This window comes from Danio rerio, chromosome 12 (assembly GCF_052040795.2).
Source record: "Danio rerio strain M-AB ecotype USA chromosome 12, GRCz13ab, whole genome shotgun sequence".
In the NCBI taxonomy this organism is placed as follows: domain Eukaryota; kingdom Metazoa; phylum Chordata; class Actinopteri; order Cypriniformes; family Danionidae; genus Danio; species Danio rerio.
The window spans coordinates 45,694,762-45,718,709 of NC_141032.1; the positions used below are offsets into that span (position 1 = coordinate 45,694,762).

Below are 23,948 nucleotides of genomic sequence, written 5' to 3' on the forward strand. Positions count from 1 at the left end.
AAGTGGACCAGTCCCTCCTACAGCAAAACAGCTCCACAACATGATGCTGCCGCCCCCATACTTCACAGTTGGGATGGTGTTGCTAGGCTTGTAAGCTTTCCTCTTTGTCCTCCAAATGGACACTGGCCATTATGGCCAAACAGTTCAATCTTAGTTCCATCAGACCACAGGACATGTCTCCAAAAATGATTCTTTTTCCCAGTGTCATTTAGCAAATTGTAATTTGGCTTTGTTGTTGATTCTGGCTTGTTGATTTCTCCATGTTGTCACACAAGGAAGCAGTGTGTTTGAGGTTTTCCTTTAATACTATTCTACATTTGTGCCTCTAAATAACTCAAATATTGTCAATTAGCCAATCAGAAACTTCCAAAACCTTGACACCATCATCTGAGCTTTTTCAGAGGCATAATTATCTTTTTGTATTTAAACTTGAATTTTAAGATAAGTTATAATACATTATAATACATAAAATCTCAAAAAAAAATCTCTCTCTCTTTATTCTGCAATTAAGCATAACAGAAACAAATTTCATAATCCTAACTTACCTAAAAGAGAAAAAGTTTAGTCACTTTAACATCTGACTTTTTTTTTAAATTGTTTTGTGCCTTTTTATACAGTGGATGTAAACTTTTTATTTCATATATATATATATATATATATATATATATATATATATATATATATATATATACATACAGTGTTGGGCAGTATATAGTGACGCTACTAGCTTAACTACATCGCTACAGCCTAAATCAAATACCTTTTCAGAAGCGAAGCTATTTTATTAGTCAAGTAGCGCAGTAGCGTCCACATAAGCTACATTTACCGATCGTGGATCAATAAGTGACGACACCGACGTTCACTGAGCTGTGAGGCCGGTGTCTAGCCGAAGAAAGTAAATCCATATGATAGGGAAAAGGATGATTTCTTCTTGTTTCTGTTTTACGGTGTTCTACAAGAAAGTTTTTGCCACCTCTGATGAAACTTGCTTGATGGAAAGAAGACTGAGGGAGAGTAGTTATTTCTGAAGCACAATTCCTTGTGACCATACCTCAAGAAGTACGTTAAGATGCAATCACTTAATTTCTGATGCTGTGCTTTTTTTTTAAATGGTTATGTGCCTTTTTTATACAGTGGATGTGTAAACTTCTGATTTCATATATATATATATATATATATATATATATATATATATATATATATATATATATATATATATATATATATATATATATATATATATATTTGAAATATATATATATATATATATATATATATATATATATATATATATATATATATATATATATATATATATATATATATAATGAAAATTGTAAAAATAGCTTGGATGTAGCTAAGCTACTTTTGCCATGTAACTTTTAGCCTAGCTTGCTACATTTACCAGTGGGTAGCTTTAGTGTAGTTAAGCTACATTTTAAGTAGACTAGCTAATAGCTTAGCTCACTACATTTGTCAAGTAGCTTGCCCAACACTGTATATATATATATATATATATATATATATATATATATATATATATATATATATATATATATATATATATATATATATATATATATACATATGTTTGCCCACCCCTGGTCTAGGTAATCAGTCCTCACAGGCTTCAGTTGAGTTTGCTATCAAGGTGGATCTGGGCCAGGTGTGGAAGTGCAGGTAATGACGGGATTTGTAGTTCATTTCAGTGGCAGTGCATGTTTTCCAGCGATCTGCAAGGACTAGATCACTGGTGATCATGACACTTGTTAAGATTTTGTTCTGAAAGAATTACCTTTTTAGATTAAGCAGACGAGAAAAAGGAAAAATTCACATTTTCACACATTTTCTTGTGTGGTTTCTCCATCCAGGCTGCTAAATATCAGCTCTCATCTCTTTAAAAGCCAGAAATTAGCATTAGAGAAGATGTTTTGTACTATAATTGTCTATACATTCATTTTATGAATGAGGCAGTCTGTTATTGATATCTTCATTTGTAAAATAAGTCAATAGTAAACAACAATCAATAACTATTCTAATCCTGAGATTACAGAAAGTCTTTTCGCTTTTAAATATATGGTCATTCACCTTAAATGCAATGATAAAGTGAAAAATAGTTAATTTGCCAGTCTTTTGTCTTGTTAATGTTTAACTAGAATTTTAATTTAATTTAATGTTTAAAAAGAATTACCTTTTTAGATCAAGCGGAAGAGGTGATTTGGAAAGGGACAAATGTACATTTTCACACATTTTCTTGTGTGGTTTCTCCATCCCGGCTGCTCAATATCAGCATTCATGTTGTTAAAAGCCAGAAGTTAGCTTGAGAGAAGAGTATTTCTCTGATGTTTTGCTCTATAATACACTCACAAAATATATAAATTTTTGTACTTTTTCAAACTGCTTAATTAAAATGAGCTGAAACAAAACAATTCTTAAGATTTCATTGGGACAACTAAATTGTTCATAAATGTGTTAAAAGTGTTAAGTTAACTTAGGCCCCTTTTACACTAATGCGTTTTAGTTTGAAAACGCATAAGTTTTGCTACGGTTATGCCATCCATCCACACTACGCCGGAGTTCTCAAGCGCCGAAAACGGAGCGTTTTGAAAACGCTGGAGAGGCCGTTTTCATTCTGAAACGCTGCTGCTCCGTCTCAGTGTGGATGATGGAAAACGGAGACATGTGAAAACGGAGGCGGGGCTGCCGACATTCGCCTCTCTGATTGGGGCTTTTCCTCAATATTAAGTAGCCTACACACACAGTTCAGTCCTGTATCTTCTCTGTGTAAGTTCAGTATCAAGGCTGCAGTCTCTTTTTCTCAGTTTGATATGGACAACAGACTATACCGAGGACACGGGTAAATCTTCAAAGGGAACGGTGTACTTTATAACTTCATTCACATCACCCTGGCTACGTTGTTTCACTTTCTCAACAATAAAATGTAAACATGATTTAACTGCCTATTTTCATTTTAATATTAGCAACTTAACAGACAGCAGAAATGTTGAGGCGCCGTGCTGCATATATGAGCGTCATCTTCACCGTGTGGATATTTATAACAAAACGGAGCCGATAACAACTGCCTCCTTTCTATTTCAGTGAAAATACGAAACACACCCTCTCTTTTGCTGAATATCAGTTTTAATAATCGATAATGGCCATTATAAAAGTATAACATACAATAAGTTTATACATTATAGGAAATAAAGGCAAGCGATGAGTCAATATACAGAATGTACGTGCTTACATTAATCATTAACTTATCTTTGCGCTCAGCCAAAACACGTTACCTAAGATCAAGTAATAGATTCCAATGACCAAAGTCAGGGAACATGTTGTTAAAAACAACAAGATGAATGAAATCTCCCGTTTAATAAATATAGTGAGATTAGATCCAGCGGGAGATGCTTGATGAGAAGTCCGACTAGCAGAGCTCTCATCTGGGTAGATGAGCTGCAGCGCTTGCCAAAGAGTGCCTGTGTGGTCACGTGATGTGCGTTTTCAGCGTTTTGGTGTGGACGGAGAGCAGTTCAGAAACACTGGGTAAAACGCGAGTGTGGACGCGGATCGTTTTCATTCTAAAACGCCTTTTTAAAACTAAAACGCACTAGTGTAAACGGGGCCTTAATCCAGTGGTCCCCAACCCCCGGGCCGCAGACCGGTACCGTTCCGTGGATCAATCAGTACCGGGCCGCACAAGAATTAATTATCTTTAAGTTGGCAGATAAAGTAGCTGCATTTAAAGCCAAACTGAGGCATATTGGACATGTTTCAAACATTAGCGGGGATTTTGTGTGAGACTGAACCTGTGCCCTCACTCACCAAGCTCGTGCCCGATCATCAGTCTTCGCTGTTAAAGGAGTTTGAGCGCTACTTCCCAACCTCAATGGACCCACAAACGGCTAGGGAATGGATACGTGACCCATTTGTCAACAAACCAGCTGAATCCAGCATGTCCCTGCAAGAAGACCAACTGCTGGAGATCGTAAATGACGGCGACCTTAAAACAGTGTTTCGAAACAACAACTCTGCCGGTGTTCTGGGTTAAAGTAATGGCAGAATACCCAGAGATCGCTAACACAGCACTGAAAACCCTGTTGCCATGTCGAGATGTACATGTTCTGGCGCTCAAGGGCTGTTTCACGGGCACACGCAAAGCTTGAAGGTAAACAAACAACAGCTTATCATAAGCATCTTATCGATAATTATTTACACGGTTGGCATTAAGATGAACATATAAACGTTATCTGACTAATTTCTATCAGCTAATTGTGTCTGGAAAAATATTCAAAGGCTTTTATTCTCATAAACCGCTTGGACGTGAACGCGTCTGACTGTTCGGATTGGCTAAAGCTGACGTTGTAGACGTGCACGCGCTCGTCCCATCACCCCATCCCCTGCAACCACAACCCCGCCCACCCCCCACCCCTTGGGTCCGCAGTAAAATTGTCAAGCGTTGATCAGTCCGCAGTTAGAAAAAGGTTGGGAACCACTGATTTAATCGATTTGTGTTGGGACAACAACATTGAATTGTGTGGAACCCTGCATTTTTTACAATCTACATATTCATTTAATGAATTAGGCAGTCTGTTATAGTGATATCTTCATTTGTAAAATACGTCAACAGTAAACAACAACAATCAGTAGCTATTCTAATCCTGAGCTTATAGAAAGTATGACACAACCACATCTTCTTGCCTTTTTAAAAAAATATAGTCATTCACCTCAAATGCAACAGTACATTAAAAAATAGTTACTGTAATTTGCCAGTCTATTGTCTTGTTAAGATGTCACCCTAGAAGAATTACCTTCTTAGATCAAGCAGACAAGATGATTTAGAAAGCAACAAATTTACATTTTCACACATTTTCTTGTGTGGTTTCTCCATCCAGGCTGCTGAATATCAGCTCTCATCTCTTTAAAAGTCAGAAATTAGCTTTAGAGAAGAGTGTTTTTTCAAAGGTTTTGCACTATAATAGTCTATATATTATATAATGTATATGAATGAGGCAGTCTGTAAGTGATATCTTCATTTGTAAAGTAAGTTAATAATAATCAACAATCAGTAACTGTTCTAATCCTGAGATTACAGAAAGTCTTTTCGCCTATAAAAATTATGCTCATTCACATCAAATTCAACACTACAGTAAAAAAGAGTTCATTTGCCAGTCTTTCGTCTTGTTAAGATTTCACCCTAGAAGTATTAACTTCTTTGATCAAGAGGACGAGGTGATTTAGAAAGCGAAAAAACTGTACATTTTCACACATTTTCTTGTGTGGTTTCTCCATCCCGGCTGCTTCAGATCAATAGCATGTAGTTGCTGGAGGTGAACGTCAGGTCTCGACTCTTTAAAAGCCATAAAACTGAAACGAAACAAGCGTCAGAAAGCTCCCACCGCCGCTTCGCCCTCCTCCAGGTGTTCTCAGATTCGCCAGTAATTGCCATCACATCAGTCCGGCCATAAAAAGCAGGCCTATGTAATGAAGCCGGTTCTTAATAAGGTGCTTATGTTTTATTCTGGCCTATTAGAGGAACTGAGAGCATCTCTGAGAGCTCAATGACTTTTACAGTCTCTCCTCTGCCTGCTGTTTGGCCCGGGACGGAGAGAGCGAGTGTTTCTGACAGGGTTTACACCCACAGACGTTTCCTGCTGGTCTGCGTTTCACTTCTGCTCCTGCTTTCATGATCCTTGCTGGACAATGAATTGGGTTAAACAGAACCAGACGTTCCGCCAGAGCTTTGCCACGGCTTAGCCAAAACATCGTCTGATAATGAGAGGCCAATGACATGGTCAAAACCACTGTAAAACTCAGACTGAAACTGTTTTAGCTGGATGTACTGCTGTGATTTGGTCATTATTTAAGTTTTATTAGTGTATGTTAATATTTGAATCTGTATCCTGGTGAACCTAGTTGTTTTGGTGTACCTAATTCTGAGTAGGTCTGTTCATAAACAGATTTTTAAACTTTTAAAACTTAACAATAAAAAAATATGGGTAACTTTACCCAAAAGTCCAGAGGTTTTAAAAGCATCATTATTATTATTATTATTATTATTATTATTATTATTATTATTATTGTTGTTATTATTATTATTAAGAAAAATAATAAAAAGTATTGAACTGTGCAATTTATCATTCGAATAGTATTATTAAATGCTGTACATATTTATATAACATAAAATAAATAATATATTTATTAATATATATTAATAATATATTATATATTATAACATAATAATAGTTAAAATATTAAAAAGTTAATAAATTGTTTTTATTAATAGTAGTAGTAATATTAATCATACCCATTTATTATTCTTATTATGATTATGATGATGATTATAATTTTTATTAAGAAAAAATTATAAAAATGATTGAACTGTGCAATTTATCATTTAAATATTAATAAATGTCAAATGTTGTACATATTTATATAATGATAATAGTGGTTAAATATTATTGATATGTTATTTATTATTAAATAATAATAATAATTATTATTATTATTATTATTATTATTATTATTATTATTATTATTATTATTATTATTATTATGAAAAGAATTAAAATTAAATCATCATGATTACGTGTTTTAAATATTTGCCTAATATTTGATATGCAATAATGATAGTAGTAATAACAATATCTTCTTCTTCTTCTTCTTCTTCTTCTTATTATTATTATTATTATTATTATTATTATTATTATTATTATTAATATTAAGAAAAAAATAATAACAAAAAGTTAACTGTGCAATTTATTGTTTAAATATTGATAAATGTTACATTTTGTAAATATTTATATAATAATAATAAAATAATTAAATATAATTGATATGTTATTAATTATTATTATTGTTGTTGTTGTTGCTGCTGCTGCTGCTGTTGTTTATGTAATAATGTTAATAATAATAATGATAATGATAATAATAATAACAGAAATAAAATAAAATAATAACAATAATAATAACTATTATTATTATTATTATTATAAATTGTGCAATTTAAGAATAAAATATAATTATTTAATGTTTTAATTATTTCTATAATATTTTATCTAATATTTTATGCAATATTAATAGTAGTAATAACAATATTATTATTATTATTATTACTGTTAAAAATAATAATAAAGTTAACTGTGCAATTTATTATTCAAATATTAATACATGTTTAATGTTGTACATATTTATATAATAATATCAGTTAAAACATTATCGATATGTTATTAATTATGATGATGATGATTATTATTATTATTATTAATATTATTATTAATAATAATAATAATAATAATAATAAATTGTGCTATTTTTGGATTAAAATATCAATAATAAATGTTTTAAATATTTGCATAATTTTTATCTTATAATGTTTATTGTAATAATGATAGTAGTAAAAACAATATCTTATTATAATCATAATTATTAATTGATTGATTGCTTTTTTAGAAAAATAAAATTAGTAAATTGAATGTTTCAAGACAACATGAAATAATTATGATCATAATGTATATAGTGTGTAAAATACAAATAATATCACTTTTAAAAGTAGCTTCTCCAACAGCAGGAGTGTCACAATCACTATTGCTCTCAATAATGTGAAAGTATCCAGTAACAGAATTGCTGAAGTGTGTAATATTTCATGCATAAGGTCTAATCTAAGGTCGTCATTTACATATGGGGAAAAGTGAAATCTCTTATTCAACAGCTGAAGACTGATATTGTGAATGATTTATAAGTATGCTAAAGCGGTTCCTGAGTCTGTGCGTGTGTATCTGTGTGTATGTGTGGGGGGTGTCTGCGTGCATGTGTGTGTGTGACACTCAAGGGTCCAGACCCCAAACTCTGGTTCATGTCTGAACAGCGGCCGGATCAGCAGGTCAAGCCACTGAAGGGAAGCGGTCCAGAGCTGCACCTCCACGGACCTGCAGCCCGAACATGTCTCTAAACGTGCGTCAAGTGTCAGTCTTGTGGCCTTGGACTTACACAGGCTCTCTGACATACAGATTTACCCAGAGCTGCTTACATTGGCCTGATCCGCACCTTCAGAGAGCCCTAAACCACGCACAGCCCACAGGGATTTATTTTCACTTCATTAATCTACTTAAGTACTTTTTTAAAGGATCTGTACTTTATTGCAGTGTATATAAAGAGTTGAAGCCAGAATTATTCACCCTCCTGTGAATTATGTTTTTATATATTTATTTTTTTTCCCCAAATGATGTTTAACAGAGCAAGCAATTTTTCACAGTATTTCCGATAATATTTTTTCTTCTGGAAAAAGTCTTATTTGTTTTATTACAGCTAGGATAAAAGCAGTTATTTAATTTTTACTATTTTAAGGTTAATATAATTAATGTCCTTACACATTTTTTTTATTGTCTACAGAACAAAACATCATTTATGCAATTATTTGCCCAATTAACTTAGTTAAGCCTTTAAATGTCACTTTAAGCTAAAAACTAGTATCTTGAAAAATATCTGGTCAAATGTGCTGTCATCATGGCAAAGTTAAAGAAATCTGTTATTAGAAATTAGTTATTAAAACTTTTAGGTTTAGAAATGTGTTGAAAAAATCTTCCAAAATTTATTAAATTAATTTATTTCCTTAAAATTCTACACACAATACCCTATAATGACAATGTGGAAAAGAGTTTTTGAAATTGTTGCAAATTTATTTTAAATAAAAAACCTAAAAAATCACATGTACAGTTGAAGTCAGAATTATTAGCCCCCTTGACTTATCAGTGCCCCTGTTTATTTTTTCCCCAAATTTCTGTTTAATGGAGGGAAGATTGTTTCAGCACATTTCTAAGCATAATAGTTTTAGAAACCCATTTCTAATAACTGATTTATTTTATCGTTGCCATGCTGACAGTAAATAATATTTTACTAGATATTTTTCAAGATTTTTCTATACAGCTTAAAGTGACATTTAAAGGCTTAACTAGGTTAATAAGGTGAACTAGGCAGGTTAGGGTAATTAGGCAAGTAATTGTATAACGATGGTTTGTACTGTAGACTATCGAGAAAAAAATTAACTTAAAGGGGCTAATTATTGTGTCCCATAATTGGTTTTTAAAAAATTTAAAACTGCTTTTATTCTAGCCGAAATAAAACAAATAAGACTTTCTCCAGAAGACAAAATATTATCAGACATACTGTGAAAATTTCCTTGCTCTGTTAAACATCATTTGGGAAAGATTAAAAAAAACAAAAAAAACAAAACAAAAGGGGGCTAATAGTTCTGACTTCAACTGTACATCAGTATTCACAGCCTTTGCTTTATACTTTGTTGATGCACCTTTGGCAGCGATTACAGCCTCAAGTCTTTTTGAATATGGTGCCACAAGCTTGGCACACCTGTCTTTTTTAATTTTTGCCCTTTCTTCTTTGCAGAACCTCTCAAGCTCTATCAGGTTAGATGGGAAGCGACAGTGTTCAGCCATTTTCAGATCTCTCCAGAGATGTTCAATAGGATTAGATCTGGGCTCTGGCTGGGCCACTCAAAGACATTCACCGAATTGTTGTGAAGCCACTCCATTGATATTTTGGCGGTGTGCTTTGGGTAATTGTCCTGCTGGAAGATGAACCGTCGCCCCATTTTGAGGTCAAGAACACTCTGAAGCAGGTTTACATTCAGGATGTCTCTGTACATTGCTGCATTCATCTTTCCCTCTATCCTGAATAGTTTTCCAGTTCATGCTGCTGAAAAACATCCCCACAGCTTGATGCTGCCACCCCCATGCTTCCCTGCAGGGATGGTATTAGCCTGGTGATGAACGGTGCCTGGTTTTCTCCAAACATGTTTTCTCCAAACATTGTGCCTTGAGACAATTCTGTCTCGGAGGTTTGCAGACAATTCCTTTGTCTTCATGCTTGGTTTGTGCTTTGACATGCACTGTCAACCCTGAGGCCTTATATAGACAGGTGTATGCATTTTCAAATCATGTCCAATCGACTGAATTTACCACAGGTGAACTTTAATTAAGCTGCTCAATTTAGAGATTCACGTCAAAGGCTGTGAATACTGATGTACATGTGATTTTTCAGTTTTTTTTTTTATATAAATTTGCAACAATTAAAAAAATATTTTACATTATCATTATGGGGTATTATGTGTGGAATTTTGAGGAAATAAATTAATTTAATCAATTTGGGAATAAGGCTGTAACATAAAAGTGAGGGAAAAGTGAAGCGATATGAATACCTTCCGGATGCACTTTATATGATAATTGCTTGCACTTCTTCTAATTTCTAAATGTCAATGGGTCACTTTGTTGAACTGTAGAGTTGAATTTTCAACATTAAAAGCCAAAAGTGCATAAGTGCCCATAATGCAATTCATAACTGCAAATAAACAGGAAACTAAACAAATCACAAAATACAGAAACTTTTAATTAACAGATCTTTTTTTTTTACAGCGTATGAGGCTTATTTAGTGTAGCTACATAGTATAACTCCCTCAAAACTACTTAAAGAAATCATTAAAGTAGTCGAATATCTAAATCCCTGCATGTGGTGATATGACAAAGCGTGAATGAATCGGGGTCGCAGAGCATCCCTCCAGAACCCATGATCCGGACACCGGCTGTTCGGAGGTGTTGATGTTGAGCAGAGATCATCCGTTTGGCCCAGATGGTAATTGACTCAACACTAGAACCACAGCGCCGACCCCTGCGTCTCCATCTATTCCTCTTCCTGGGACGTCACAATCTTCCCTTTTTGGAGGCTTTGAAATCCAGGCTAAAAAAAAAGTGGAGGTGTTTCCCAGCAGGAACAACCGGGGCCATGTCTGGGCCCCGGAGGAGACGTACTGCCACAGGGTCCAGAGATGAGCCTTTGCCTGCTCCTGGTAGGTGTTCGCGGACGATAAATATTTCATTTCCTTGCAAAACAAATAGCTGCACATCATTCCTTCGCTGAGCTTTGTTGTCGGCGGGTAGTTTGTGATGGTTGCGGTGGAAGGCAGGAGAGGAAAAATGGCTTGTTGAGAACAATCATAACTCAGCACGTCACAGGGAAAAAAAGCCTGACCGCAGCGGTCAGCGTACGTCCACATGCCGTGACAGGGAGTTTGGGCCTTTTTTGAGGCCTGATGGATAACTCAAATCTGCAGCGGCTGCTGAAAAATCAAGCCTTTTATATATTGAGTGCAGAATTACCATCAGACCGCAACTCCCTTCTCTGTGTCAACCAAACAGAGCAGTGCAGGAGAATGATTTGTGGAGTGTTTTCTAAATCATTGGCTTTTTTTGGGTTTAGTTTGCACTATACTGAACATTAAAAATTCTATTCGTCTTTATTTCTATTGTGTTTTTACAATGTAGATCAATGTAGTTCTAGTAAATTGAAACTGTGTCGGTCCAGTTTTCACAGTTGAGGTTCAGTTTAGATCAGTTCATTCATTCATTCATTTTCTTTTCGGCTTAGTCCTTTTATTAATCTGGGGTCGCCACAGCGGAATGAACCGCCAACTTATTCAGCACATGTTTTACGCAGCGAATGCTCTTCCAGCTGCAACCCATCTCTGGGAAACATCCAAACACACTCATTCACACTCAGACACTTTGGACAATTTAGCCTACCATATTCACCTGTACCACATGCGAACGCAGGGAGAACATGCAAACTCCACACAGAAACGCCAACTGACCCAGTCGAGGCTCAAACCAGCGACCTTTTTGCTGTGAGGTGGCAGCACTAGCTACTGCACCACTGCGTCGCCTCAAATGAAGGAATTCAGTAAGCTTACAGCACCTAATATTCCCAGACAGTCTCCCATCCAAGTATTAACCAGGCCCAACCCTGCTTTACTTCCGAGTTCGGACGAGATCGGGCATACTCAGGGTGGTTCAGTTCAGTTCAGTGTGGTTTAGTTTTCACTGCTGAAAGTCCGAACACTGAAGAGCATACCCATCATGTGCAGCTCCACAAGTCCCAAAGCAAGCAAGCCAGTGGCGACAGTGGCAAGAAACAAACTTCACCAATTGACGAAAGGGAAGGGGAAAAACCTTGAGAGAAGCCAGGCTTAGTTGAGCAAGACCATTTCTCTTCTGGCTTCACTTCCTGTGCAAAGCTGCAGTTTAGGAGGCTAGAGAACACTGGACGTCCATCGTGGAGAAGCTGCTGGTGGGAGTAGATCACTGGCGGGTGTTCAGGCAGGCCCATGAGATCAATGCGGAGACGTCTGTCACTGGGCTTTTTCAGGAATCAGTCTGATGCCTTCCACTCCTCCATGACCACCACAGCATCTGCTCAGGATACAGCCTGGTCCAGGATTATGGAGACCTCTAGAAGTTCTCAATGGTTTGCATCATCTTTTCACAGGACTTGAATCACGTTAATGGCGCTGCACAATCTATAGAGGTCTCGGGATGCGTATGCCCAGGTGGAAACCCACTTGATGTCTCATTTATAAAACTTACTAAAAATAAATGTACACCAGAATACTTATTCCTTTATTTATTACCGATTAATGGCCTGGGTCAGACAAAATCTGCAAAGAATTTTTGCTTTTTTTGTATGGAGCTCGAGGGTGGCACGGTGGCTCAGTGGTTAGCACTGTCACCTCACATAAAAAAGGTCGCAGGTTCGAGTACTGGCTGGGCCAGTTGCCATTTCTGTATGGAGTTTGCATGTTCTCCCCATGCTGGTGTGGGTTTTAGTGCTCTGGTTTTCCCCACAGTCCAAAAACATGCACTATAGGGGAATTGGGTGAACAAAGTTGACTGTAGTGTATGAGCGTGTGTATGTAAGAGTGTATGGGTGTTTTCCAGTACTGAGTTGCGGCTGGAAGGGTATTCGCTTTGTAAAACATATGTTGGAATACTTGGCAATTCATTCTGCTATAGCGACCCCTGATAATCAAGAACTAAGCTGAAGGAAAATAAATATATGAAATGAGTCCTGATTCACTTCTCTAACTGATTTACAGTGCAAAAAAAATAAAAAGAATCTATTAATATTTCGAATAATGGGTGTTTTCTGCTTATTTTGTGCTTTTTATTTGCTTTATACAACCTTAAACTACAACAACTTTATAGTTTGAAACTAAATAATTTCTGGGTTGGTCATGCTAACTTTGATACAAAAACTGGGTAAAAACACTTTAAATGCATGTGATTGCAAACAATGTTCATTCCACCTCAACTAAAGTCATTTGTAACTAAATAGAATATTGCAATGTGATTTTAATATCTATTATAATATTCATCTTAATTGTCTTTAATTAAGTATTTGTGATTATATCATAAAAACAATTAGCTTTTTTGCACACTTGTTTCATTCTAAATAGTAATTTTGTGTACTTTGTAAGCATGTTCATTCAATCTAGAAATAATTCAAGCATTACTCATTTCCCCCCATTTCTATCGCCTATTTACTAAATATTAAAAAAATAATAAATGGTTATCAGCTGATACATTTTTCATATGTGTGCAACATGGCTTAGTAAATATTCTGCGATATCCCTTTAAATTGCGAGAGCCACGCCCTGGTGACATCATCATCCAGGAAGTGAAATCATTTTGGATTAGTGCCATTACAAATATTAGTGCCAGTGCCAGCCTAATGATATTAAATATTAACTTTCAAACCCCTTAATCTGACCTTATTTGCAAAAATTGCCAAACAACAAATCTAGCAACTCCTTGGCCAAACTTTAGCTTCAGAGTCATGCTGCAATACAGTGCATCACCATGTGTTAGCATTTAGCTAGCAGGATTTAGCTACCTTCCATCAAAAGCTGTTGGTAACAGGTGAGTAAACTGCATTTATTTGGCTGAAACTACAGTGAAAACTGCAATATTGAGAAATATGATGTATTAAGGAATATGTTTTTAGGATTTGTTGCTGAATTGAAAATAATATATGTAGCACTGGCTGTTGATTTTATGATATTTTTGTGCTGATAGTTGGTTTGTCATACTAAAGCATTTTATCTTCGTGCTAAAATTGTAAAAATATTTTTCTATGAAGTTCAGGTAATTCTGTTGCAGGTAGTAAGTTGCTGTTTGTCAATTGCTATATAGTATGTGATTTGAGACAAAGCCTAGTATGTTTTTGTTTGTGTGTGTTTTGCAGTAAATAAAGGAAAGTCCTGTGTTTTTAATATTTAGTTATACTGGATCTTTAGATTATTTATATAGTTTTGCACGTGTGTTGTGATTGATTGAGGTAATGTTAGTTATATATTTGAGCATTCGTTCATTTAACTATCTCTTGTTAGTTGTTTACCATGCTAATTTAAATATTCGGTCAGAATTAGCATGCAAGTATGACTTTAAAACCCATAGCACTATCTAATAGACTTTAAACAATGTTGTACTTTGATAGTCATTGGCTGCTAATATGATTTCCCTATTTAGAATTTGCAAAGAATCCTTTTCTGAAATTATATTATTAAGGAGAATGTCTGAATATCCTAATATAAAAGCAACTTTACCTCTATTTCTGATTGCAGTGTATGGAGGTGAGCTCTTTTTTGCAAGTAATTTGTGCCCTCAATTTAAAAAAAAAAAAAAAAATATATATATATATATATATATATATATATATATATATATATATATATATACATACATATATATATATATATATATATATATATATATATATATATATATTAAAAAATTATATATATATATATATATATATATGTATTTTTTATTTAATTTTTTTGTGTTTTATATATATATATATATATATATATATATATATATATATATATATATATATATATATATATATATGTGTGTGTATTTTATTTATTTATTTATTTTAATAGTGTTTTATAGGCCAGTACACTGCAGATTTCTTTAGTTTTTCTTTATTGTTAATTAATATTATTCTATTTTTGCTCTTTGTCAACTTCATCTCCATCATCAACGTCATTTTTAGTAGAACTTTTATTACTGTATGTCCCTACGCTCTGCGAAATAAAGAGGTGCATCCCAGTTTGCATACTTATACACTATTCAATGCCATTACAAATAGTGTAAGTGGTGCATTCACACTGAAAACTGGAAACAGTGTTATTAACCTGTTCAATTTTCTCATCAGAACTTTTACAAAAACTCAGAAATAACATTTGACTAAAAAAAAAAAAAAGTATTACTGAGCAACCTTTAATCAGTAAAACTTTAGGTAGTCTGTCGGTCAGTCTCTCGCTCACAGTCAGAAGTGTCCGTCTAGTTTTATACAGCGAGTTTAAATGAACGCTCTTCAGAAGCCAGGCAGCAGGAGTCTACAGTGGATGAAGAGAATTAGCGGGAAACTGTAAGGAGGAGAAACGTAATTGGCAGGTTTTTTTACCTCCTAGACTTTCAGACTGACGGTGTGGATGAAACGAAGTCTTGTAATAAAGTGATGCTGATGTTCTTGCGCTCTCTCATCTCTGTGATTAAACACACGAGCAGGAGTGTGTGTTTGAGAGACGCTCATTAACCGTCAGAACACACACTCACACACCTCACACACAGTAAAACATGCAGAAGAGCGAGTAATGAGTGGCTCTTGATGAAATACAGCCAGGAACAAATCTGTAGCAGTCACCGTGGGTGATGATGTCATTACCACCCTCAGTCACACAGTACTGGCATCTGCAGATTCAATATGGCTGAGCGCTTGACTATGATGAGATTATGGTCATGGACTGTTTAAATACATAATAATTTAATATAAACTCATATTTTTTAATCATTTATTTGCATATTTATTCTTTTGCATATTTACTTAATAAAAACACTTTATTTGAATTTTGTCAATTAAAATATTGACAAGTGGATTGGATAACCACTGTACATTTTATTAAAAACTAAGTGGGGCGGCACGGTGGCTCAGTGGTTAGCACTGTCACCTCACAGCAAGAAGGTCACTGGTTCGAGTCCCGGCTGGGTCAGTTGGCATTTTTAAATGGAGTTTGCATGTTCTCCCTGTGTTGGCATGGGTTTCCCCCACAGTCCAAGCACATCCACCAGCTGAACTGAATGAGCTAAATTGGCCGTAGTGTATGAGTGTGTATGGATGTTTCCCAGTACTGGGTTGCAGCTGGAATGGCATCCGCTGTGTAAAATATATGCTGGATAAGTTGGCGGTTCATTCTGCTGTGGTGACCCCTGATGAATAAAGGGACTAAGCTGAAAGAAAATTAACAACATAAAGTAAAATAAACTAAATAATACAATTATTTGCTTTACCAATTTTTTTTTTTTTTTTTTGCCTTTTTATGCATTTAACACCACTTTCATTACGCACTTGTGAAATTTGCTGTCCTGCTGTCACCTTTTGTGGATCTAAAGTATTTGCTTTGCTTACAAGTACAAGTGTTTTTTGCGAGCTAAAAAGTTTTGCTTGTAAGTTGAAAAGGTTTGACCCTAAAACATACAGTAACTCAGTGGGTGATGTCTACCTACATGTGGGTGAAAGACCTTTAGGCAATAGAATCACTTGGTTGACTAGTTTGTTCATGTTCACTGCTTCTTGCGACTCACTGACATGAATGTAAAAAGTTAAGAGATTTTTTTGGTATCACTTTATTTTGATGGTCCATTTGAGTATTAGTAGACCGTCTGCTTAATATCTGCTGATGCTCCTTCAACAGACATTAAGCTGAATGTAAGAAACTTTGCAAGTACATGTCAACTTACACTAATATATACAGTTGAAGTCAGAATTATTAGCCCCCTTGAATTATTAGGCCCCTGTTTATTTTTCCCCAATTTCTTTTTAACGGAGAGAAAGTTTTTTTTAACACATTTTTAAACATAATAGTTTTAATAACTCATCTCTAATAACTGATTTGTTTTATCTTTGCCATGATGACAGTAAATATTATTTAACTAGATATTTTTCGAGACATTTCTATAGATCTAACAGCGACATTTAAAGGCCTAACTAGGTTAATTAGGTTAACTAGGCAGGTTATTAGGCAAGGTATAGTATGTTGTTGGTTTGTTCTGTAAACTATCGAAAAAATATATAGCTTAAAATAGCTAATAATTTTGACCCTAAAATGTTTAAAATAAATGATAAAAACTAAACAAAAATAAAATGTATAAAGACTTTCTCCAAAAGAAGAAAATATCATCAGACACACACTGAACATTGGGAAATATAAAAAAAAAAAGAAGAAGAAGAAAACAAATCAAAGGGGGGCTAATAATTCTGACTTCAACTGTATACTATATATACGGTTTATAACGGTATATAAAAAAATACTGTTAACCAGGTTATGGATTTTATAAGCATCTTTTACTGTTAAAATTGCGATAATTTTTTACAGTTTCACTAAATAACATTTGTACTTTTTAATGGCAAATTGATGATATATATTGGCAAATCTGTCCATAAAAATTCAGAAATAAATTCTTAGCTTATGAAAGTGGGAAATGAAATGAGTCTTTTGCTTATTTTTTAGTTTTGTCTTATTTGATTTTTTTTTTTTTGTGCTTATGCATACACTTTATTAGTTCTGGTTTTATTTGTTTGCGTGCTTACACCTAAAAAAGTGTTGAATGAGCTATTTTATTCCTGTTTTGTATAAAATATAGACAAGCGTTTATAGACAAGCAAATATATGTTTTATGTCTTATAATCTGCTTTGCTCCTTTTGTAGTAATAGGCCAAAGAATAAATAAATAAATAACCGCCTCCCCTTAATCTGCTTCCTGCCGTACGCCCTTCTATACCTCCAGAATATGCATGTCATGATCAAATCACTTCCCAGCCATCATTAAAATGGATTTATGCACTTTGGCCGTTTTCCCTAATGCTCCGGATGGAGGAAGCCCAGTTTTTCTGGATGTTTCAGACCAGGCTTGCATTGCTCTGCTCCCGATGGTGAAGCTCCAGATGAAGAGCTTGACTCTGGCTTGTTAACAGACTTCAGACCAACGAACGGACAGAGGCGGAGACCAGCGCTGCTTCAAACACACGTTATCTTTCCATACACTCGATGCAAACTCCACTGCATCTTTCAGTGCTTCGGCTGATTTACAAGCTAAGCAGGTTTTCAGCAAGATGCTTTGTTGATCAGTGAATAGCGAAACATTGTGCTGAGCGTGAATGTAAAGTTTCAGCTCAAAATACCCCACAAATAATGTTTTAGAACTCTTTGGAAACAGCGCTTATAGGCTTTGATCCTTATTGTGCCATTTTAGAGACTGTCACTTTACATTCAAATGAGATTGTGCTCTTTTCAAAAGCATAGTGGCAGATTCAAAAACAAGACTTGCATCCTATGCTAGTGAGGGAGAGATGGTCACTAATGGGCGGGGCTTTCCCCTTCTGATGACACGTACTAAAGGAGAATGTCAATCAAAGTGTTTCTGCAGACTGTTTTTATCAAGTGTGATTTTAATAAATAAAATTAATCAATCTTTACCACTAGAAACTGGTTATATTCACATGACTGTTGCCATACAACTGTGTTTAAACCCCTTATAAAAATGTTTTGTATAATAGCTCCCTTCAAATGCGTTGCATAAAGCATATTGTTGTCCCGCTATTAATGACTGTAGATGTTTTGTGTAATGAAATGAACAACGCTTTTCCAGGAAAAATTGTTTGTACACTTTTTCATGATGTATTAATATGAATAATCGTATTTAGTTTATCTTGTTTTTTTTTTTTTGTTTTTTTTTGCTGTCAATATGATCCCTGTTCACAAAGATCAGCAAACATGACTAAAAATAATGCCTTCTGTATGCCAGGTCAAGAGTTTGTGTATAAGAATGAACTAAATTTTGTCAGTTGAGTGGCTAATTTGTAGGAATTTATAGCTGCTCAGTTGTACAGAAATGTACAATCATTAAAAGGAGGCGTGGCACCCAACCCCACCCCTAAACCCAACAGCCCTTGTGGGATGAGCAAATCATACTAAATTGCACAAATTATATTGTACAAATTTATACGATTTAGCCACTAAATCAAAGTTACGAACTGTGCGAAATTGTGTTGGAATATCACATAAAACATTTGCGAATTTAACTATTTCTCGAATTTATTCAGTATATGTGTTTCCATGATTGTTTACACACTGTATTTTTCTCATCAAATGAAAATGTTATCCTTTTAATTCACATTTTGACTATTTTTGCGTATAGTGGTGTTTTCTTTAAGCCAGTCGCATAGATTTAGCATGGACCGAGGGTACGCCTCCTCACTATTATCCACAGACTACTGAAATGTCCCCAGGAATAATTTAAATTGCGCTGTCAATATTAAATAAATATACATATACATAAATATATATACATATACATACATGTGTATATATATATACATATATATATATATATATATATATATATATATATATATATATATATATATATATATATACACATATATATATATACACATGTATGTATGTATGTATGTATGTATATATACATGTATATGTATATTTATTTATTGAATTTTGTCGAAGGCATTCAGAGTACGTGTGCTACCCAAGTAATGACTATTGAGAGAATGGGTCTCTCAAGCCAGGTGGCGCATTAGACCAGAGGCTCATCTCCAGTTTTCAAAATGCATCACAAACTGCTTGAGAAACTGTTCTACTACGATAATTGGTGATGAAAATAAATGATGTTCAATGACATGTACTTGTGTTTAACTGTTGTGCGTGTTAACTGTTTATTAAGTTAAGAATGAATTTTGAACTGTAGGCCTACATAAGCTCGAAACCGCGATTTTTGATGACCTTAATAAAGTCATAAATGAACTAAACAGAAATGGAGTTAAGCTGTAGAGTATGCAGATATTAGTGGCATTATTGAACTTTATCAATAATTTTAATGATTAATGTGAAATACGGACATTTTTTCTTTCCATTTTGGCATGCGTTATTAAATTTCATAACTCTCTCACCAGTCCTTACTCCTTATTTGCATCTAATACCCCAGTTTGTCATACGGCATGAATGAAATGTTCATATGAGTGAAAAGCCGATCTGCAGTTAAAGTCAGCCAAAATTACAAGAAACTCTTACATGAAAGCACTTCACATAAACACCTTAATAATATTATTATCTATTAAAGCAAATAACTAGATTACAGATGTCCTGGTAAATGTAGTAAATAGAGTCTTCGAAGTAAGTGAAGGATCCAGAAGGGCATCCAGCTGAATTGATTCAGAAGGGCACTTTTTTGTCAGACGGCTCACCGGTCAGGTATACATCCGCGCTAAAATATCAAGGTGAAAGTCATCTTACGTAGAACAGACCCAGCTCCCAACCCAACTTTGAGAATAGATTAACAGCAATAATTTTTGATCGCGCGAAAAGAGTCTCGCGTTAACGCAGCACATTAATGCCGATAACGGCCCACCACTAATATACATTTTTTGTTTTTTTTATTTTGTATTTGTTTATATTTATTTTATTTATTTATTTATTTATTTATTTTTTTGAGTGAATAACTACTATTATTGGGAGTTTGGATGTAGCAGAACAGCCTGTTTGCTTAAGATGCCATTTAGAATCAGTCCGCTGTAATGTCAACATGCAAGAAAAGGTTAGAAAAGTAATTACTCCACTAAACAGGCACAGCAGCTTCTTGAAATCTCAAACCTGTAGCACAGCCTGTGCTGTGTTTTTAAAGCATTGACAAGCATGGCTTTAGTTTCAAACCCTGAGCAGATGCGATCAGAAGTGGCAAATGCATCTGACCCGACACCTGTAAGTGTCCACATGTGTTGGAGAAGATGACGAGATCTGCAGCTCGTCCTCTTTAGTTTGCTTTCATTTGACAGAACGCCATTAACTCTGTTCTCCCTCTCTCTTTCTCTCACTCACACTCTCTGTACGCTTCAGGCAATTACAGCAATGTTGCATTTGTCAATCACATTCAGTTGTGCATGGTTTCCTAAAATAATTATCAGGTGAGTGGCATCTCGTTGCCTGGAGTAGCAGTCTGGTGAAGGCAAGCCCCAGAGTATTAATTACTGCGTGCAGAAATTTGCAGAGAAGCAAGTCTTTTAATGGTAGAACTGACGCAACATGATTGTTCTGATTTTTTTTTTCTTTTTTTTCTTCCCTCCTAACATGACAATCATCGGCGTCCCTGTGGTCATCAGCATAGATTAGCTGGAATCGTCTGGGGAGACCATTACCAAGCTGTGTACCATTTGATAAAATGAGCCACACATTGCCAGCTTTCTGTTTGTTGATTTTCAAAACAAGGGGGAAAAAAGGCAGCGAAAACACCCCGAAAGTCAAGATTTCTAATAAATATGGACTGCTGCCAGACGGCTCGAGTGTAGTGCTATTTACCGGGGTGAAGGAGCTACATTTCTGGAGAATTGAACTGGAGAGGAATCTCTCAGGAAAGCCGTCTTCAAATAGCGGCGTAAAAGCGTGCGTTTATTCTGAAGGGCATTTTCCTGCAGGGATGCGGTGGAAAAAAGCGCCATCATGTCTGGCCAAGAGAGAGAGCACAGGTGACACTTGAAAACGGCGAGCTGGTTATTGTTGAACGTGGTTGAGTTTTGGCCCCTTCACTGGTGATCTGCTCACGTCGTCTTCATCTTATTCCTTACAGCAAAGGTTTTGACTGCGTTTTAGCTCTCGTTTGTACATGAAGGACTGCACTGCATCATGTGGAGGAGAACTGGGCTTTTCAGGCAGGGCCATGTGGACCCTTTTACAGAAGAACAAAAAATGATTACTATATAGGATTTAATATAAACAGTTAAGTTTATATATAAACTATATAAACTATAAATAAACTATATAATATATATATATATATATATATATATATATATATATATATATGTATATATATATATATATATATATATATATATATATATATATATATATATATATATATATATATATATATATATATATATATATATATATATATATTTATATGTATGTGTGTGTGTGTTTTTTTTTAATATATATATTTTTATTTTATTATTATTAAAAACATATTTTATATATTACAATTATTATTATTTATTAAATTTGTACACAATTTTTTTCAAAACCACATATTTAAAATTTATGACTATTTATTCATTAATTTTCCTTTAGATTAGTCTTTATTTCAGAGGTTGCCACAGCTAAATGAGCCGCCAACGGATGCCCTTCCAGCTGCAACCCAGTATTGGGAAACACCTATACACATTTACACACGCACACACACACATACACTACGGAGAAATTAAGTTTACCCTATAGCGCATGTCTTTGGACTGCAGGGTAAAACCAGAGCACCCGGAGGAAACCCACGCCAACTCGGGGAGAACATGCAAACACCACACAAGAATGCCAACTGGTCCAGCCAGTACTCGAACCAGTGACCTTCTTGCTGTGAGGTGACAGTGCTAACCATTAAGCCACCGTGCCACCCTCTATGATGATATTTTAAAACATTTTCCAGTGTGTGTAAAGCTTAATCTTAAGGACATTGGTTTGTTTGTTAATACATAAATATTATTTATTTTTTGATTGATTGGTATTTTTTATGATAATTCATCATATTTTTCCCAACATTTATTGTTCATTTAATGCAGTTGTTCCTAAAACAAAGTGCCCTTCAATGTTTTAAATTAGGAATAATTTCTTGTTTTTCATTTGTGGTCAATTCATCCATCCATTCTGTTTTCGCATCCATTCATCCATCCTTCCATCCATCCATCCATCCATCCATTCCTTTTTCATCCATCCATACATTTTGATTTTCCATCCATCCATTTGTTTTTCCATTCATCCATCCATCAATTTTCATTTCCCATCCATCAGTTCATTCTGTTTTTTCATCCATTCATTCTGTGTTCCCATCCACCCATCTATTGTTTTATTCCCATTCATCCATCCATTCTGTTTTTCCATCCATCTATTCATCCATTCTGTTTTTCCATCTATTCATCCATTCTGTTTTTCCATCCATTCACCCATTCTGTTTTTCCAACCATCCATCCATCCATTCTGTTTTTCCTATCATTCATCCAACTATTAATTCATCCATTCTGTTTATCCATACATCTATATACATTCTGTTTTCCTATCATCCATCCATCCATCCATTTATTCATCTATTGTTTTTCCATCCATCCATCCGATCATCTATTCTGTTTTTTTTCATTCATCATGATTATGTTTTCCATCCATTCATTCATCATCATGTTTACCATCCATCCATCCACCCACTCAACTACCCACTCATTCATCTATCCACTACAACCAAGGTTGACCAAAGTGCTTTACAACAGTAAAAAACAATTCTACAACACAACTAAAAAGCAAACAATGCCAAAGCAATACCAGAAATGTCAATAATATACAGCAGAACATTAAAACAGAGAAAAGTGTCAGTGCTTTTTGTCAGTGGTTTTACATCTTATGAAAAGGGATACAATATTCCCCCTTTCAATGTTGGTGTTTCCTATACGCGACATCCATTCTGAGAGTGCTTCTACCTTTACTTGAAGCTCACAAACTCACACTGGAGCGCATGTAAAGAGGGCCTGATTGAAGAAGAAAATCCGATCTCATTAACACCCATGCAACGGCTCAGTCTCTCTCTCTCTCTCTCTCTCTCTCTCTCTCTCTCTCTCTCTCTCTCTTCTCTCCCTCTCTCTCTCTCTCCGTCCAGCGAGCTGAATTCCAGCTTCAGATGAGCCGCGCCTGCTGGGAGTTCAGCTGCCAGTTTAATTAGTGTTCAGTAATTTCAATAATGAGTGACAATTCATCGGGGCTTTTAGGTTGGTCTCCTCGTCAGAGGCGAATCAATAATCTGCTGTTTTCCTCCCTCCTTTCCTTTCAAGCCGAAAAAAGTGGCACGTAACTTCCATCAGAGGGGGAGAAGCAAAATGAAAGGCAGCAGCGGGTCCCAGAGAAATGCTGGAGACAATTTGCCGCTAATGGCAGATGCTAGCCTTTCCTCCGCCTATTGTTTTGATGTTATTGGATGAAAAGGCAGGTCTTTAGC

General features: G+C 35.0%; 2 protein-coding genes across 5 annotated transcripts in view; both read left to right on the forward strand.

Moving 5' to 3' along the window:
* Nucleotides 1–23,948, forward strand: part of LOC141376869 (uncharacterized) — a 601,238-nt gene that overhangs the window by 394,552 nt on the left and 182,738 nt on the right. The gene's annotated exons all lie outside the window — the stretch shown is intronic.
* The window catches only part of LOC137496842 (uncharacterized), a 145,382-nt gene continuing 134,915 nt past the window's right edge, over nt 13,482–23,948 (forward strand). For 3 of the 4 annotated variants that reach the window (XM_087276953.1, XM_087276954.1, XM_087276952.1), the window contains exon 1: nt 13,517–13,760. The gene's annotated coding sequence lies outside the window, so the exon portion shown is untranslated. Of the gene's footprint in view, nt 13,761–23,948 lie in introns of all 4 variants that reach the window. The other variant, XR_015504589.1, reaches the window with a different exon arrangement.